The following is a 14,849-nucleotide window of genomic DNA, read 5'->3' on the forward strand; positions in this document are numbered from 1 at the left end:
AGATCTGCAGATCAAATTTAGGTTACTAATTTGCAGAATCACTAGTCCTCTATGAACAGTGAGTCAGTGACTGATGACTCAACCTTCTGATTTCTCATCTATATGATCGATGCCTTCTTTTTTTTGTTTTTTTGGGGGGGGGGGGGGGTTGTTTTTCCTTTTTCTTTACTGTATATGGTATCTTTCAGTTTACTTACCTGAATAATTGTCGACCTGATTTGCTTACATTATCAGCCAAACCATATGTTTCTGTTTCCATAAAACATTATGATTTCGATTAACTTCCTAGAGAATTTATTACTGGTGAGATGAAAACAGTACTATAATGAGTACTTTGTGTCTGTGAGAGAACTAGTCTTCATAGCTTGAGATAACATTGAATAGGGATTAAAACTATTTATACATTCTGCTTGTGTTTTGAGCTGTTCAATATACTCTAAATCTGTTCAATATACAAGATGTAACTATGTAAGATTAAAATAATAATTTTTAGTATTGCAATGCAGGTTTGATGTTCCATAGACATGATTTGATTTCGCAAACAGCTGAAATTTCCCTTAGCTTCAAACATTACGTCTAAAGATTAATGAAAAGAGAGGAATCATGAAGCTAGAGGTTAATAGGTATAGAGTTCTCAACTTGAGTTGTTAAGGTATGTCGTGGACACTTCGACCTTTGAAGCTAACCCACAAATTATATAGCTCATATATGCATGGAAAATATAGTTGCTTGCGTCTGTACATTGTTTTTCCTATGGTCTTAATATATACATATCGAAAATGAAGGTCTGTGGAACAAGAGAGTCTGGAATTATTTAGTACTCACTAGGCTGACACTATTTTTGATGTTTAATCTTTGTTTTAGAACTCACTATTCTGGAATGAGTAGCTGAGTTCAATTTTTTTTAGTCTGGAATTAGCAGCTCAGTTCAATTCCTTTTTTTTTTGCTTTTTCTACTAATGAATAGTGACTCTGGAATTATTTAGAACTCACTAGGCTGACTCTGTTTTTGATGTTTAATCTTCACCAATTGTAGTATTAATAGAGTTTCAGAACTATAAGTCAATAATATAAATGTTTAGTGAAGATACAAACTATCCTTCATCCATGTAACTATGTAAAGGGTTCATTATTTTTTCTATTCTGACTTTGAAATTACATATTTTTTGCTCTTTGTTACTAAATGTTGTTGTTTATTGTTACTTGTTTTGTTATTTGCTGTCAGAAAGCATTGGATGCTAAATCACAAAGAGATGAAGTCATGGCTAATGGTCGGGATGATATACTAGTAAAAGTTATAGACAAACCTGAGCAAGGTGGTCGTGTTAGGGGTGTTGGCTCGAGAATCACTAACAAGGATTATTCCGGGTTCAACAAACCAACGCCTCCCAACCAATTGCAAGCACAAATTGTCCGTATGACAATAGAGATGGAAAACATGAGAAACAACCAAAATCTTATGATGTCTTATATGATGTCATGTGGTGGCCACTTTGGTGGCTTTATTAGTCAAGTTGGCCAATTTGGTGGTTCTAATGGCTAAGGGTTAGGTACTAGTGCCCAATTTGAAGGGCTTGGAAATTCCCCCTTTCATAGCTTCACTTGCCTACTTTGTGGAAGTGGTGGCGAAGGTTCTGGTGGTGCCGTGTTGAGTGGTTTTAATGGAGGGCTTGGTGGTTCAGGTGGCAATTCATGTCAACATAGTGGCCAAAATGGTGGTTTTGGTGGCCATGAGTTTCGTGGTACTAATTCTTCTAGATTTAGTGGCCTTGACAAGGGGGGTGGGGGGTGTCCATTTAAATGTTCATTCAGAACCACTTCATGAGGTGATTAAGCCATACAGTGTTTCTTGGCCCAAGCAATCCTATCCTCACCATGATCAACAACCCGAGAAAAATTGTGATATTGTGCCTCACAAAGGCCATGAGCCCAATGTTACTAATTATATTTTCCCCAAGGTACTAGATGCATTCCTTGTTGCTTTATTTTGAAGTGTTATGCAGATATTATAAGTTACACACGTAACACTTCGCAAGTATTTGATTAGGGTTGGAGTGAATGCGCTTTGGCAATTGAAATAAACAAAAAAGTCCAAATTGTGGCAAATGGAGAGGTTGAGGAAACAATCGATCAAAAGTTATACGCGTACATAATGTTCGTTTGACGAATGATCTTCGTCGAGTCAAGGTTCTTCAAGATTTAGTGGTGTATGCACCTTTTCCATGTCCTACGAATGAATTCACTTATGTTTATCAGGCTAAGCATAGTTTTTTTTCGTTGCTAGTTCACTTAATTTTTCCTAAGACACAGGTGAATAAGATCCCAGACAAATAGATAAACAAAATTCTATTACTTTTTTTTTGTTTTCTTTTTTCTCTTCTATCCGTCTTAGTGATGTTTCTAGATAATTTTAGTATAAGATTGTCTCTCAACGTGCTTTGATATTTGCAGTGTGAACTACCCTAGATTTTGGTCATGAAACAGTTGAGGCATTAGTTAATAATCCTAATAATTTAGCATTAAAGAGATTGAGGCATGACATGCATGTGGAAGGGAAGAATCTGGAGCACTTTTGATCTGAATATATGAGTATATGACCATGAAAAATGTGCCCATCACTCATTAGAGGGATATATTTTTCTTTGACCATGAAAAAATCTACAATATCTTTTTGTCGTATGAAAGTATTCAGTCTCATATTCATAATCACTTGGAGTCAAAATCTCTGGCCTTTTCTATTGCAATAGACAATCCTGAAATCCATTATATTTGTCATGGCTTCAGATGCACATGAGTTCTTGATTTCTCTATATTGATCACCACCTTGCCAGAAACAGTGCTGTTGAGTAGTCACTACTCACTAGAATACTAGATAAAGAAACGAAGGTGGTAGGATCAATAGAAGAGGGCGGTGAAGGTATAAAGTATATAACTACTTATGTTACTAGGCTTCTACTATCCTCTCTCCTCTAACCTCCATCATGCTTCGTTTTCCTTTTCTTCTCTTTTAGCATTATGATATTCTAAGAACTCCCTGATGCCTCATTTTACATCACTTTGAAAGATGCATGTACATTGTATACATATGTTATATCATATATCCCAATTGGTTATCACCACAAATCCATTACTTCTAACATCATGTGAATAAGCACGATTATCTTTAAGTCTATTATCAGGGCACATTTTTTAACCCCGACTTATTTGACCTAAATTTGATACACCTGATTGACCTTATCAGCCCTGCTTTCACCTTATGTTTACCCCTGATAGGGCCTGATCAAAACTCAAACTGCATTTTAAGTTGAAAAGAATACACAACACACTCTCAGTCATTATCAAGAGCGATGTGAACAAATGTAATAATGGTTATGCAGAAAGAAAAGTTTGCAGAGCTTCCTTTGAGAAAATTTTACAGCTACGACAAATACTTGACAATATCCTGCCCGCGATCAGCTGCTATAGCTTCTCAAGTTGTGGTAAAACAATGACCAACAATGATGATCAGTAGCTGCTAGCTTCTAAGGACATCACAGTCCATTCAACCTTAGAGGTACCAAGCAAAGCAAAATAGTACAGCATGCAATCCTGCAAATTACATTTGATAAACAACTGAATCCACACAATTTGTTTATATACAGTAGGTAGCACTTAAAGAGATTGAGGCATTAACTAACATGTGAACCTCTCTAAAAACTGTTGCATGAAATTCACATTGGTCTTGTTTGTTAATAATCTAGCGTCCCAGTGACAAGAAATTTTATATTATAGGTGGAGGTCCTGAGACATGAGTTCAGTATGCAGGCTACTAACTTCTAAGTTCAAATTTCATGCACCATTATTTATTATATATCAACTTTGACAAGATCTTCTCTTATTTATTATTAAGGCGGATAAACAAGTGACAAAATCATATGCACTCCATCCCCGCAAACGCCATCATCACAAGCATCAAACACTCGAAACTACATGATCACTAATAAGGATCTTGCGAAGTTGACAGCTAGTTATTTACGAAAGTTCAAGACTCAAGCCATGAAAAAGAAATCTATTACAATACCAATAATCGTGTACGGTCATGACCATACAACTATCATTGATTATGAAGACATGCTTGATTGGTGCTTCCAAAGAGCGATCGGAGTGACTCACTTGTCAATTTTCATGAAGTAAGTAAAGTTGTGTTCTTAATTTTTCTTTCCAAATTTCATTACAGTATAGTATTTAAAATATATTTGCAAATTAATGTGCAAGATATTTGAGCGAAAAATGTCAAGAAGATAGTGTATTTGAGATGTATGGATTTTGTGATCCAAATTATTTATCTCCTTTGACACGAATAGTGAAGAAGAGTGAACCGCCTATTTAGCTCGTATTTTTGGCAAAAACGAAGGGAAGAATGTTAATCAACTATTCTTTGCACCTTATCATGACAAGTATAAAGTTATTAGGCTATACAATTATTTTTGATCAATATATTAAGGGGCTATGCTTTTACCAAAATTGTGGTATGTATAGTCGATATTGGATTCTAGCGGTCATTAGTCCATGAAATTGAGTGGTATTTTGGCTTGATCCCGCTGGAACAGAAAATGACATTTGTGAATTTGCTCAAAGGACCATCAATGAGTATGTCCCCAAAATGATATACATATATTTGAATCATAATATCATAGTAACTACCTAACTATTCCTTGTCATTTTTGTTAGCGGAATCATAAGATTTAGCTACACATTTTGAATGGACATCAAGAAAATTAAAAAGAATCCGATAATCAAGTGGAAAAAAACCTAAGGTCGTATACTATGTCATTCTTTTGTTATATTAGTATGATGCATCATATTGAAACTCATTAAGCCATATATATATATGGCTAATTGTAACATTATATATATCTATGAACAAGTGTCCTTGTCAACACCAAGAATCTCATGATTGTGGATATTATGTGTTCCGATATATGCCCGAGACTGTAGAGAAAAGGCAACAAGCAATTCTTGATAAGGTATCATTTTTAAGAAGACTGAATTTTATAAGACAGTTGTTTGTTTGATCAACTCGAATAAGAAAACTTCATTCCTCCATTGATCGATGTATTTGTAAATTTGTGGTGTTTCGGGTTCGAAACTGGAATTATGAGTAGGGACTAAAGACGGTATGTCGAGGACTAAGGGCGAGTTTCCATTATTGTGTCTTCTCCTTAACTAAAGTAAACAATATATAAGGTGTACATAGGGTTTTTATGTTATCTAGAAGTATTGACAAGTTATTACCCATAACACATACTATTTTGTTTCCTAACTAATAAATCTGTTGACAGCCTCCCCTAACTAATAGACTATGATGCCACCAAGGGGAAGAGTGTAATGAATAAGGGAGACAAAAACCCTCAATAAAAAGAAATGAAATCAAGTTAAACACGAGGAAACAGACACCCTGTTACACTGTTCCTCAACTGTTACCAAGAGCAAACATGCTCTCAGTTCCCAAACGAAGCCAAATAAATGCAACCTAAATGCAATCTCATGTCACACAGAACTCCCTTTTGCAGTTCCAACAGACATTATCTTCAAAACCTCTAAGTGATGCATATGTGTTTTACACTATCACTATGACTCCAACTTACAAGCTCTTTCTGCAAGTACTGAACCAACTGCTCACATTGTCACTATGACTCCAACTTACAAGCTCAACTACTGCAGCTGGAGTAAGCTCTTTTGCATATGAAGCTTCTTCAACCACTTTTTGGATGTGGATAGCAAAATAACAATTAAATAAAATATTTGGCAATATTAGCAGCTCTCTTTGATTCTAGTAGTGAAAAGAAATTGAGAAATATGGATAAGATTAGCTTACAAATACATAAAGCGCAATGGATGACTAGCATAATACCTGCAAATTCGGGATTGCAGCATTCTTGCAATCTTTTGGATCATCCTGAGAATATATCATTCTAGTTAGCGTAGTTACATCGAGAGGTGAATCTTTCCCTCCCTTATTCTTGTCATCTGAACTAATAGGATCCCAGATGTTGGCTATCATTACGTGCAGATTGGCTCTGCACATCATAATATTCACTATTATGACTTGAGAAATATTACCAAGCCTATTCATGTCTTCTCTGGTCATATAAAAGTTGTTTCATATGTTAAATACTTGTCTACTAATGAGCTTGCTTCTGCATCAATTGATAGCACATCGCGCTTGTGGCATCAACTGTAATCTGCTTCAAATCTGTGTCTAAAACATGTTATTCCATTATTTCAACCCCACATTTCACCAAATCCCACCTCAAATGCACAAATTCAAATTCATTTGTGCCCACAAGTTGTTACTTCATTAAATCTGCTTATTGTTTTTACATTCTTAATTATGCTGCATATGATAGATGCACAAATGAGAATTATGCCTAGATGCACGTAATGCCCAAATGAGAATCTATATAAAGGAGTGCTGAACTTAGCAGACTGATTCTGTCCTTCTGGATGTATGGAGCACATATCTGACAATAGAATTATTTCTTGCATCTCAGCATTCTCTGAGATCTTAACATTTATGGAGATTGCTCAGCAGCTTATCAACTTAGGTATTCAGAAAGAGTATAACATATTGCACACTAATACCTTCATTTGTAAATGTTTCAGAAGATTTTTTCGATCTGCTGTATTGATAAATTGTATTCAGGTCGAAATAGGTAGATAAATTGTTTTGTTGTAGCATAATTTGCAGCTTGTATGTTTATCTTTTTTATGTTTTATATTTTGTAGGACTTTGGCCGAGTTAGAACTGAATTTTCTCAAAATAAGCTTGATGAGCTCAGAGACTTGTGGATCAAATATGTGGATGAATATAAACAAGTGGATGAAGAAGAATCGGAAGATAATGGCCATTTTAATTAGGATCTGCGTATTTTCTTTTTGAGCGGGATTAGGGAGGTGCTTCTATTTTTGTGCACATGAATTGGAAGAAACGAGCCTAGGTGCTCTATTATTTTTTATAACTTAGTTGAATTTCTGAAATCTTCTAACATTATATTGATATGCATGTGATTTTGTAGCGAACGATGTTGAATGAATGAAAAGGTATTCCAATTATAAAGTCATCTGGAAAAAACTGCAGTATATTTTGGAAATGTGACTGATGAGGTGCAGGAAAGAATTGTACAAGTAACTGGATTTCAGAAGGGCTCCTTCCCTTTTAGATATCTAGGAATTCCCATTACTTCTAAAAGAATCACAAAGGCTGATTGTGATCTGATGACAGATAGAATGCTGAAAAGAATTTTATGCTGGAGCTCGAGGAACTTGTCCTATGCTGCAAGGGCTGTCTTAGTGAATTCTGTACTTCTGAGTTTACACATATATTGGGCTCAAATCTTCTTGATCCCAAAAGGTGTTATGATGAGAATTACACAGATATGCAGAGCATTCTTGTGGGAGGGGAAGGTAATACTTCATAAATCTCCTCTTGTAGCTTGGGTAGATCTATGTAAATCCAAGAAAAGTGGAGGTTTGGGTATAAGAGATTGCATACAGTGGAACTTAGCAGCCATGGGGAAATATGTGTGGCAAGTTTCTCAGAAGGAAGATCTCTTGTGGATAAAATGAATTCACAGTGTGTACATTAAGCAAGAAGATTGGTGGGGGTATTCTGCTCCTGCAACAGCTAGCTGGGGGTGGAAAGTCATATGTAAGGCAAAGGAGAAGTTTAAGCTAGCTTATAACAACAACAAGTGGCTGGATGGATCTGGGGAGTATACCATTAAAGATGGTTACAAGTGGTTAATAGGTGATATACCTAGAGTAAGATGGCACTATTTGGTCTGGAACTCATACAACATTCCTAAACATTCATTTATAGGGTGGCTTGCTGCCCTAGGTAAACTGAAGACTAAAGATAAATTATTTCAAGTTGGAGTGTGTAGTGATCAGGACTGTTTACTGTGTATTCATGGGCAGGACTCCTGCTCTCATCTCTTTTTTTACTGTTAGTACAGTAATAAAGTCTGCACTCAAGTCTTGGATTGGTTAGGGTTGGCTTCTCATCAGCAGGAGAATTTGTATGTGAGTTGGAAAAAGTGGGGAAGGAAATATAATAGCACAGTTAAGAAGAAGTTTTGTTATGCTACTTTAGCTGCAACTGTGTATTATATATGGTATGCTAGAAACACTGCGCATTGGAAGCAGATGGTTATTCATCCTGATCAGATTGTTAGAATTGTGAAGAAGGAAGTTTCCAGCAGAGTTGCTCTACTGCAAAAGGATAATTGGAAGAATGCAGATAAGGAATGGGTTGCTGCTAGGAGGATCTTAGTGTAATGCAGATGTAATGTAGCTTCATGAGCTGGTTTTGTAATTTTTGCTGTTTCTGTGCTGTGTTGTGCTGATGATGCTTTGATTGTAGTTTGGTGATGCTGTAATGCTTTTTTGGTAATAAAATCTCTTACCTTTTACCAAAAAAAAAGTCATCTGCTGAATTATCTCAATACAAGTACCTAGATGTTCTATATGTAAATTACTTGTAGATTATGAAAGACATGCATGGAGAAGGTAAAATGGATTGGGAAGCCACGCACATGTATAATAATATTGAAATATTACCGTTTTTTTTTTGAAAAAATAAGGTTACAAAGACCACCTTTTCCTTTCAGGTAGTGTTATCGGAAATGATTAAAAAGACCACATAAATATTAAAAATGATTTCTTTGTAAGATAAAAAAGACCACCTATTTGTAAAATGTGGCGCCTTATCCTTCTTTTTTTCCCTATTTAAATTCATAAATAATCACTTATTTAAAGAAAGTGGTCTCTTTTATCAAATTATGAAACCACCCGCAAGAAGTGGTTATTTATCCTAAGAGACCTATGAGCTGAAGACCACCTCTCATGTGGTCTCTAAATGAGATTTTAGGGGGTCTATTTAGGCTTTTTTGTAGTAGTGATGGCTCAGTTTTAACTCTTGGGTTCTCAGAATTCACATCTACAACATTAGCTCCCGAGCTTTCTCCCACATGATAGGTTCCTCGAACTGAAGGTGATGAGGTAGAGGGTTCACAACCTCTTTTCTCAAAGATACTCCACTCATTTTCACAGTATTTGAGGTCAGTAATGAAATCCCCCCACAATAGGAAGGTATTGGTTATAATAAGTATGTTTATCCCTGTTAAAATTTCTCTCTTCTGACCACAAATCCTCATATCTATGATGTACGAAAAGGTAGGGTTCTTTGTTAGGGACATATCGAAGCATGAAATGTATTTTCTCCAGTTCAGTCCTTAACCTCGTATCTCCCTGCATAATCATATACTCCATAGCAACTTTCATCTTATGGGCCCAAATATCCCAATCTTCCGCTATTTGGTGTTTCATTAGGTATTCCTTAGGACGTATGTCGTAAACCAACTGTAAAATTAAAGAAAGGAAATAGTCTAAGTTTTTGTGAATTAAAGGTTTTAAAAAAATTATATGTATACATATAAGAGATAAAATGATTATTTTAAATTTTAGAACTTCTTAAGCACGTTCAAAGTATTTTCAACAATTAAAAGATTATGTCCCAAATAAGGTTTTAATTCAACACCGTTTTGAAACATCTTTTATACCAGTTCGTAGTTAACTTAGTGCTCTTAACCACTATATGTGTATCTATCCTTGTACATCCTCCTACTCTTTTTATACTTTGAAGATTTCAAAGAACCTTTCACAAATTCAATCATGCAAACAACACATAATTTCATTCCACAATATTTGCAGACTTCCTATAAACATTTCAGAAATGCAAGGCAAGAAAAGAGATTACAAATAAAATAATTTCTATGATTTAATGCACGTAAAAGTAAGCAATATGCTCCTATCCTATACTATCCATTTTAAAATTGTTTTAAAACATCTTTGTAAAAAATAGGAACCTTTGGCTATAACAACCAATTTTGTAACACCCCCAAAATCCATACACGTCGAAACTATGTTGCATCGACTTTGGGGGTGTCACCGTCGCGGTGAAATGCAAGGCTTGTTGAACTGAAGACATTAACTTAAAACATTAACCTACTCCTGATTATGAAAACTAAACTGCATTGGAAATAAAAGGTTAATGACAACTCGGGAATCATTATTGAGCCCTTTTTATTTAAAACCATTAACTAAGTAATTCATCAATAAACACTACAAGGTTCAATAAAGCACTTTAAAAGTTTAGAAACAAAAAGTATCCCCTATATGCCCGAACTCATATAACATTAACATCGTATATCTAATCTGCTCCCCATTAAATATCAATGGTTTATCACAGGCCAACAAGCAAACACAAAGAACAAACAATCAATTATGTTGAGTGATAAGTGCATATTCTAACATCATTTATTTGCAAATTAGGGTGCATTTTCATGTCTCATCAGAACATTTACATTGCATTTATGCATATTTAGGTCCATTTTCATAAGTTACGATACTTTCACGGGTTGTTTGGTATTTTGATAAAATCTTAGGTAATTTGGACTCACATTTGAGGACATGAAGATTAAGACACGTAGATGACCTTCCACACGATATATCATGTGCCCAAAACGGATTGGAAGTGAAGAAGATACACACAACATTGTGTACTTATGCAAAATATGACACCTCTGCACCATTTTACCCATAACTTTTGATACAAGTACGATAATGAGGTGATTCCAACTGGTTGAATCTACACTTCAAGATCTTTCTAACTATATATTACATGTGCAAAAAAAAGCCCTGGACCAAAAGTAATAGCTGTTCAAAGTTGAACAAGAACATCTGCCTCGCTCGCACACCCGTGTGGATAGGTGCACGGCCATGCAACCTGCAATCTATAGTCACAAAAGTTTTTTCCTTGCTTGCACAACCAAGCGAGATTTTGCTCGACCGTGCACGTCCTTGCATAGAATAAATGCTATTTGCTGCGGTGATATTGCTGCGGTTTTACCTATACGCAGCAATATAACACGCAAAAAGAAAAGAAAAAATAGAAATTAACAATATTGCTGCGGTTCCCGCCCTAAACCGCAGCAATATTGTCTAATGGACACTTTTTAAAAATAATGTGGGGCCCTGAACAGCAAATATTGCTGCGGTTTCCACATAGGACCGCAACAATATATTAAAAAAACTGTGGTCCTACGTGGCAACCGCAGCAATATTTGCTGAACTAACAAAAAAAAAAAGGAGCGCCTGTTGAAAATATAAAAGACAACTTAGGGTTTTTCTTTCATTCTGTCAAGAGAGGCGCCTCTCCTCTCCCTCCTCTCTCTCTCTCTCTCCTCTCTCTCTCAGTCGTTCGTTTCCTCTCAGCCTTCGTTTTTTCTCACCCTCCCTCCTCCCTCACCGTCGCCACAAAGCATCTCAGCCTTCGTCGCTGCATCTGCTCGTCGCCGCATCTGCTCGCAAGTCGCTCGACTCTCCTTCGTCGCTCATTCTCCTCGTCGCCACAAAGCCTCTCGGCCTTCGTCGCTCATTCTCCTCGTCGCCACAAAGCCTCTCGGCCTTCGTCGCTCATTCTCCTCGTCGCCGCATCTGCTCGCAAGTCGCTCGACTCTCCTTCGTCGCTCATTCTCCTCGTCGCCACAAAGCCTCTCAGCCTTCGTCGCTCACTCCCTCGTCGCCGCATCTGTTCGCAAGTCGGCATTTTCACTCGAAATCTACAGTGATCTGAATTTCAATTTTATTTTCAGTCGGCGAGTTCACTCGAAATCTACAGTGATGTCTTTATTTTATTTTCAGATCTGAATTTCAATTTTAGATGTAAATGATGGCGTTTCGTATTCTACATTTTTTATTTTATTTTCAGATCTGAATTTCAATTTTAGATGTAAATGATGATTTTGGATTGAATTTTTCGATTTGCGTGGTGGTTGCTGGTGGTGGTTGTTGGGAGAATGCCGTCAGTTTGTTTTTTTTTTTTTGAGAGGAGTCAGTTTGTTGTTGGTTCGAAATCAGAAATGATGTTCTTTATTTATCAGCTTTGTTTTGATTTTTTTATATATTATTGTCAATAGGGTGTCTGTATCTGTATAATTTTTTTCGTTTTTTGAATTTTTTTTATCAGCTTTGTTTTGATTTTTTTATATATTATTGTAATTAGGGTTTGTAAATATTATTTTTATTGAATATATAGCGGTTTGGTTTAGTTGCATTTTGTGTTGTTATTGTATTTTAATGCAGCAATAGTCTCCTTGAATGAGAGATTGATAGTGGATGGGTTTGTTGTTGGTTTTATTCTTTTAAATTTAATTGTAAAATGCAAAAAAAAAAAAAAAAAAATTCTATACCAGGTCATATTGCTGCGGTTTTGACCAGAAACCGCAGCAATATACTGGATTTTTTATGATAAAAAATGATAATATTGCTGCGGTTTTATGCTAAAAACCGCAGCAATATGTTGAGATATTGCTGCGGTTTTAAACCGCAGCAATATAATTAATACCTATTGCTGTCCTCTTAATTGCTGCGCGCCCAAAACCGCAGCAATAGGGCACTTTTTAACCGCAGCAAGTAGCATTTATTCTACTAGTGATGCCTATGCAATATATTGCCTGTCCATGCACCTTGTTGTAATGTCAGATCTTCAGCGTGACCTAACTTATGTCGGTTTATATTAATCTTAGCTTATAAATAGTACTTTAAACTAGTGCTCAATATTATATCCTCATGATTAGTTTATACAATTAGGGTTTTTAGAGAGAGAAGTTAGAGAGAGAAACTTGTAGATCTCCATTGTTCTTCAAGACTCTACCTTTCTTCCATTAATTCAAGTATCTATTTTCTTCTTTTTGTTTTCTATTATAATGTTTTATTATTCTTCTACGTATTTATTTATTTCAATTATGGTTTCATAGTTTATAATATATGGTTAAGTTGAACCGTAGTGTGAATTAATTCATGATTATACCTTTAAATTCTCGAATTCATTACTTAATTGTTCTTGCTTAATTGATTGCGCATATTCCAATACTAGATGAGGGATAACTAGTATCGTTACTATTCCATTATCTTGATCACAACGGGAGTTGAGTTTTGACGGATTTGAATATTTCAATTAAGGGCATGAAGTTTTCGACGAGAGTAGGTAGAATGAATTGTATGAAGTTATAGTGCCACATTTTATGTATTTAATTTGCATGATTCTACGAGAGTAGACTTGAGTGCATATTCGGGAAGCCATATATATTCAGGAGAGGTTTTATGGTATTTTATAGGGTGTACTTTTCCTTGTGAACATTTAATTTATTAGTTTGGGGTAGAAAGTATTATTGTATCAACTCATGCTAGTGGTATACTTAACTCTAGAGTCTTTTATTTTGATATTGATTTCGTATAATTTATTCCACCATTATTCTTGATAGTACTCTCGTCTAGTCTTACCATTATTTTAGGGCTCACAATAGAATAACTTTCTCTCTGTGGGATCGACCCTGACTTACCCAACTACATAGTTAGGAGGTTAGTTAGGTTATTTATTTTTGTTAGGTGCACGACATGCCTATCAAATTTTGGCGCCGTTGCCGTGGAGTTAGTTTGTTTTATTTAGTTTTTATTGTTGGTGAGACTAGGCAACATAATCTTAATTCTTGTGCTTTTCATGTTTATAGTTTTGATGCATCATACTAAATTTTCCTAAATTTTGCATGAGTTTTCCTGAATTACCTCGTACGTTATGTGAACCCCATGTAGATGCTAGTAATTCTAGAGCAATTTTTCTTTTCCTCAATATGGGAATGAAGTGTTTTGGAAATACTATCATACACTTTGTGATTTTATTGGTCCTAATGATGGAATCGAATTATGGGATATGTGCCAAGTGATTTATGAGAGGTTAAATGAAGAACTAGGATGGTGGTAGAATCTATGTCTAATGGAGGATTTCTACTCCAATCTTCTGATTACTGTTGGGATTTGATTGACTGGTTGGTGATAAGTCATTTTTATATGTAGTTTTTAGGTGCATTTAGGTTGCATGTTAGAGCATTTAGTTTCATATGTAGGTTCATTATTGCATCATATTCTTAAGTTATGTTATTCTACTCCTATTCGGTATGTTTTCTTGTTTTTGATGAATTTCAGGTAATGAGAACGTATTTAGAGTATGATGAGCTAAAATCGTGGATTAGGAGCACTTGGAAAGAAGTTACAATGAATAAGGATCATATTGATATGTTAGAGTACGGATTTGAGCAAAAACGAAGCAAAAAATCATTAGAAGAAATGTGAAAAAGGAGTCACGTTTACTCTTCTGATCATAACTTTTGATATGCTTATTAAAATAGAGTAATTCCAGCATATTTGGAAACTAGACTTGAAGAGCTCTCGAACGATAGGTGGCACGCCCCGAGGAGAGTTCTAGTCAAGGAGTTATGCCTCTCGAAAGATTGCACTGTTTCTTCTAGAATCTGCCACGCATATGCGCGGATCACTAATCCGCTCATTAATGATTTAATTAAGACTTTCCTTATCTTGTAAATGACTTTCCTAGTCATATTAGGTTAGGGTATATTATTTCGATTAGTTTTCATTATTTCTCTTTCCTCTCCCCTTCATGTTATTTTTGAGTTTTATGTTTTAGTTTTCTCTCCTCTTTTTCTCTCTAGTTTTTACACTAGTGGAAAAATGAAGAAGGGCTGCGCTGAAAATGGTCTGTAGGGCTGCGTTTTTTGACAGCAACCCTTTCAATATCAGCACTTCACTTTTCAAGTAGGGCTGCGCTTTTCTTAACAAGCGCAGCCCTTCTAAGCTTGAAGGGATGCACTTTTTTAAACAAGCGCAGCCCTTCTAAGATTGAAGGACTGCAGCCTTCACGAGCCCTCCTTCTTAGAAGGTTGCGCTTGTTG

The sequence above is a fragment of the Beta vulgaris genome, chromosome 6 (assembly GCF_026745355.1).
Source record: "Beta vulgaris subsp. vulgaris cultivar EL10 chromosome 6, EL10.2, whole genome shotgun sequence".
NCBI lineage: Eukaryota > Viridiplantae > Streptophyta > Magnoliopsida > Caryophyllales > Amaranthaceae > Beta > Beta vulgaris.